We start from the raw sequence: 6,058 nt of genomic DNA, 5'->3' as shown, positions 1-6,058 counted from the left end.
CAGCTCTCCAGGCTTTCTGGATGGGGTTCAAAGTTTTCTTTGGACATACATTGCTTTGTCGAAGCACTGTTTTGTTAGTTAAGCCACTAAACACTCTCCTATGAATTATTTAAGCAGTTATTCAAACCTGTTTTGTCTATGCATAACAGGCAAAATCGTACTTTCTTACTAAAAGGGAGTTTCCATTTCTGTGGTTGAATCGGTTGAAACTCTGGCGGATGTCAGAAAACAATAACGCTGAGTGTCTAGGGCGATCTTTAAAGCACGGTGGCGGCTCTGTCACGGTCAGCCAGTCGTGTTGGCAATCTTGTCAAAATTGATGGAAATATGAACACAGAAAAGTACCGTCAGATTTTTATTCATCACGCACCACCATCTGATTGTCAACAGCTTCACTTGTCAGCCAACTCTAAACAATGCAGTGAAAGCATACCTGGATAGAAAAAGCAGTCATGGATTAGCCTCCGGGATAGGCTCCAGCGCCCCCAGCGACCCTGAAAAGGACAAGCGGAAGCGAATGGATGGAAGGATGAATTGGCCTCCCACAGAGCCTGGACCTGAACATTACTGAGGCAGTGTGGGATCATAAAGAAAGCTTACCTAAGAGAGTTCAGGCTCTGTCAAAGAATAAAGGTGGTCATAACAAATACTGACTTTCAAACTGCACCTATTTACAATTTTCCTTTCACAATATAAAAGTAAATGACAGGTGGCTCAAAACTTTTGCACAGCACTCCAGTTTATTCATCTGACAAAGAAGAAAAAAACAAATCATTTTACAGCAGCCGTTTTAAACCGTATACTCCAGATAAAGCTGATGGTTCACTCCTGATTTCTTGAAATCAGCACTTACCAGCTTTCAGCTGTGCCCTGTGGTCTTCATCAGTGGATTGTGTTGACGCAGTTGTTATGAAAGAAGTAATGTTTTGAAGCCAGCCTTTTCACCGTTACCATCATAGCTTTTTGAAACCAGAAATCACAAATGAAGGGCAGATCTGGCCGTGAAACAAAGTTATGTATTGTAGGGAATAACTTTTGCTTCCATTTCTGTAGTTCAATCTGTGAAAAATGCCAATGATAACAGTTTAACAGACATAAAATAATGTCTTGTCAGTCACATCCTAAAGCACAGCCTGCTGTTCCATCCTTCTCACCCCTAACAGAGACCATAATTTGCAAAATAAAAACCATGTTGTCAGGCTCAAAATTAAAGATGAAATCCATAAACCTGAGATCTTTTTGCAACTACACCATTCAACCCCTACTGGCCACTATAAAGAATTAGAGACCCTTTGCATTTCAGAAACTCTATCCTTTTTTATATACAGTCTATTGGCTGCAAGTGGCCCCTAAAGTCACGACACACCTGACAACTGACCCAAATGAGGTGGCTGAGTTCAGGTGGCCAGACTTGCTCTGAGTGAACTCTGTCTGTCAAAGAAAACTCTGCTCCTTAAGAGCAGATACAGACCTCGAACATTAAGTGCCATCTGAGTACATAGTATCTACACAAAAGGTGTAGTATGTGCAGCAAGTTAGTAGAGCAGCAGCAGCAGCAGGTGCTCCTTCTGTAGATGGGCTTTATCACTTAGCACAATGAGAATTCATTACAAATACGATATTCTGGTACAGTAGTTTAAATTTCAAGTAAAAGCCAGCATGGAGCAGAAGTCTGAAAAGCACTAAGCATAATGGAACATTTCAACTTCTGCTGTTCTGTGACAACTGAGCAAACTGCTTCTGCTGATAAAAACTATATGACTGATGCCATCCTACAGAGTGGAGTGAGTGAAGCTTGACTTTTATTACTCTGTGAATCGTGTTCATTCAAAATACATGCTGTAATTTTCATTTCTAAAAATGTGCGGTTTTATACTTCTCCTTTTACAAATAAGTTGACCAACCACAATATGTTAGAGGATAGTACACTTAGTCAGGTTCCTCCAATCTGGGGGAAGGTAACTAGCTCAAGGCTAAAATAAGACTGAATGGGTGCAGTGTCGGCCACGCTTTAATAGACCCATGTGATGCCCCAAAGGCATCTATGTCATTTATCTTTTATGTTTGCTTTAAAATATTTCATTTATATGTAAGTTATAATGAACCGTAAAAAGGTTAAAAATGTTAAATGAGAAGATTTTATTTTGAAGGTGAACTTGCTAATAACCTCACTTCCTGTTGGATTACCTGGTTCATTACCTGTTACTGACTCTTCCTGGTTGCTCTGAGAGGGAGAATGACATGCAGTCATGCTCTGGGGCTGGATGACTGAGAACCTTCACAGACATGTTGAGATATACACGACCAACCAAGGTGATACAAGAACCTTCCTAAGGCCAGTTGCACAAGTAGTTCTTCTTCTGCCTAAGGACTGATTTAAGGACTGTTGTTTTGGACTCCTTCAAGTTCGTAGTGGCCTCACATAGGCGGGGAGTGTGATATCTCAAAGGCATTTATGTCATGTATCTTTTATGTCTGCTTTAAAATAATCCATTTATATGCAAGTTATAAAGAACAACAAAAAGGTTAAAAATGTTAAACCAGAAGGTTTTATTTTGAAGGTGAACTTGCTAATAACCCAACTTCCTGCTGGATTACCTGTATTGGTTCATTTTCTGTTTACTGACTCTTCCGGGTTGCTCTGAGAGGAAGAGTGACATGCTGTCATGCTCTGAGGCTTATCCACAGCCATCCACTTTTAAACACTGTTCAGGCAGCGCCATAAGTCTATATATTCCACGACAAAGGTTTAGCTTGGTGTTTAATCAGAGTTGCTACACTATAACCCATTTGAGAATGTTTCATCAACTATAGTCAAGCTGCTGCAATGGTCACAAGGATTCTTCTCAATAAATATACATTTGAATAATTATACTGTAGTGTAGTACCGTGCAAAAGTCCCAAGCCATTTTCTCATTTCTACATATTTTTGTTGGAAAATTGGAAATAGTTGCAGTATATACGACAATTTTTTTTTTGATATTTAGATAAATCTTCAGGAATAGTTCTCCAGACTTCCTGAGGCTTCTTAAATACTCTTCTTAGTTTTCTGAATTTGATTCTGCTTTCTGTAAAGGTAACCCCACACTGCTTCAATGTTGAGAAGACCATGTATGATTTACTGCATTGGCAGTGTGTTTGGGATAATTGTGATGCTGAAAAATGATGTTTCCAATCAAATGTATCCTAGTGGGTCTTAGATGGTGGATCAAAGTCTGACTTTCCAGTTTTGCATTGATATTTCCATTCATCTTGACAAGTCATTCTTCATTCCACAAGTTACCATTGGTTTTCAGCCCATTTATTGAGTAATACTTCCGTCTTTTCTCCCTGTTTTCCCTTATTTAAGAATGGTTTCTTGACAGCCACCCTTTAACTCAGTCCATTTCTCAGGAGGCTTGAAGAACAGATGAAAGGCCAGCTGTGTCCCTCAGGTACCGTGTCAGGTATTTGCTGGATGTTTTCCTTTTTCTCAAGAACATGACTTTCAGAACCTGTTTATCTGCTATAGATCGTTTTTAGACCTGCCACTTCTTCTTTTCTCCTCCACTTGTCCAGTTTGTCAAGGACACACTGCACGCCATGCTCAGATATGCCAAGTTTTCAGCTGATGGCTCTTTGGTAATCATCTGGTTGGTGCAAAAAAATGCTATTTTCTGCCCGTCAAACTGTGTTATCGTTGGCATTTCTCATTCAGCTAAAGAAATGGTATCAAATGATATGTTTTTGCAACAAGCTGCTAGTAACAAACTGCCTCAAATTGGTTCTTTGCTAAGTTTTCTGTTATGTAGACAGAATATTGGCTGAGTTAGGTGCCTTCTTTATCCTTGAATGTTTCATGCGTCAACATCAAATGGCTTAACCAACAAAAAGTGCTCTTAAAAAGCAGCCAATGCTCAAGGAAAACTATATTTCAGAAAGCCTGGAGAACTATTGTTAACACTACTACTAAATTATAACTCTGGCTGCTTGGAAGCAAAATATAAAGAAAGGAGGGCTGGCTAAAGAGTTTTGCACAACTCTATGTGTCATGTAAAAAAAAACATGTTTTTTTTTCATTTTTAATTTTTAAAAAAAAGCAGTTTGTAATATAATACAATTGCGGTGCCATTTCTACTGTTAATCTTGGTTTTCCGAGATTCTAATTGTATTTTTCCTGTACGAGTGGTAGAGCTGCTGGGGTTGTGTAAATTAATAAACAGCTTCAATAGTTAAACCAGCACATGCTCCTGGAAATTGCTTCTAAGCTACACACAACCCTACTAATCATCCAAGCAGGGAATAGAAATGTATTTCCATAAAAGACAATCACATGTCAGTCCTCATTCTTAGTCTTTGACCTGACTCGACCACGTCCATTGCGCGTGATATTCCCTGAGGATTTTCTCTGTGGAGTACAGGGACATATGTTAAGTGTGAGAACCACATCTGTGCCTTGCACCAGAGAATAGCAGGCGATGCTGATAGTATCCTTTGACTTCCCCACCAGTGTTTGCATCCTTCCTTCTGATCTTCCTCTGTAGTAGAGCCCTGATTTGCCTGCGCGCTGTTGATCTCCATGTTCTGACAGATCCTCGTTACAAACATAACCTCTCAGTTGTTACATTCTTCGCCTCTCATCTTCCTCCTTTCCTCATTTTCTTGTGCTTTTCCTTTGTTCTACTTCCCATCTGGATTTTTTTCCCCCTCAAAGTACTTTATGCGCTCTCCCTCTCTCTCTCTTTCCCCTCTCTACTGTAGACCATTTGGCACAAACCTCATCTCTCCTCCTCTCATCCCTCGCTCTCACCTCAATTTTCGGTTGTTGCATAATTAATTAGCAGCACTGTTCACTATCAATGCAATTACTCCAGAGAATGGGGAAAGAGAGAAAGGGAGAGAGAGCGAGAGGGGAGGGAGACAGGGAAATAAAATGGGAGAACAGGGCCAAAATGGAAATGCCATGAAAAACATGGAATAAAAAGGAGGAGAGACAGAAAGGGAGGGTAATTTCAACCCTTAAAGGGATGAAGTCAATATGGGCTAAAATCAAAGTGGTAATTTTGACAATGCAAAATCCATTTGCAGGCTCTGGGATCCAGACTGGGAGACAACACGGATTTGGTTTAAAAGGGAATATTATACAAATCCTAATATTCTTTTAAAAAAAAGACATCATCCACATATGTTCTCTCCTCATTGCATTTAAGATGTTTGATTAGTAAAATCACACACTTTGTCATCTTTAAAAAGCTGCATAGTTTCCGGACCCACAGAAAGATCTGCATGCACAAAAGCTGACGGCTTCATGGCAGATTTATACGCCTGAGTCATTATGAAAGTGTTTGCATGTGTGCGAGCCTAACGCCCATTGCCAAAATAATTCACAAATTCATGTCAACAGTCTGCTGTTTAATCTTGTTTGGACAAAACCCAGGCTCATTCCAAGTCCGGATACGGCAGATGTGTTACGCACAACCATAGGCTTCGATACACTGTGTACCGTGACCCATAGCAGCCTGCTAATCAGAACAACGGCGCATTATGAAGGTGGGTCACATCTATGATTTTTCTCGCTTCCGAGATGCTGCATAACAAGCGAGCACTGAAGTCCAGCTGAAACAAAGTCATACTTGTCGAAAAACTGATATTTATTTGGCTACAAACGTTCCAACTGTTGCTGGAAGCTGTGATTTTTATTTTTATTTTTTAAAAACGACTGATGTTTCAAATGAAGACATATGGTGCAAAGCGTGCGTGAAGGTATGCACATTTTTCAGTGAGAAATACCAGGTTGTCTGTGCAGGAGCAGTTTTCTTTAGTCTCGATACCTCTGGTGTCCGCTAATTTGATTTTTTTTTCACTACCACTGCACCATAAAGGACACAATTACAGGTCACATATTTGGTAGTGGTCGACCGAGATAAGTAGAAGCAGCATTTACTAAAAATGACATTTCTGCTAGTGTCTGGTTTGTAACAGGCCAATATCAGCTGGTATGTTGTTACCAGACAGAAGGTATTTCAATTTACTTGCAGTAAAACCCACAGTATCGCCCCGCAGAGATGACAAATTATTT

Source organism: Astatotilapia calliptera, chromosome 3 (assembly GCF_900246225.1).
Source record: "Astatotilapia calliptera chromosome 3, fAstCal1.2, whole genome shotgun sequence".
NCBI classification, from domain to species: Eukaryota; Metazoa; Chordata; class Actinopteri; order Cichliformes; family Cichlidae; genus Astatotilapia; species Astatotilapia calliptera.
Note: the sequence above shows the minus strand (reverse complement) of the source record.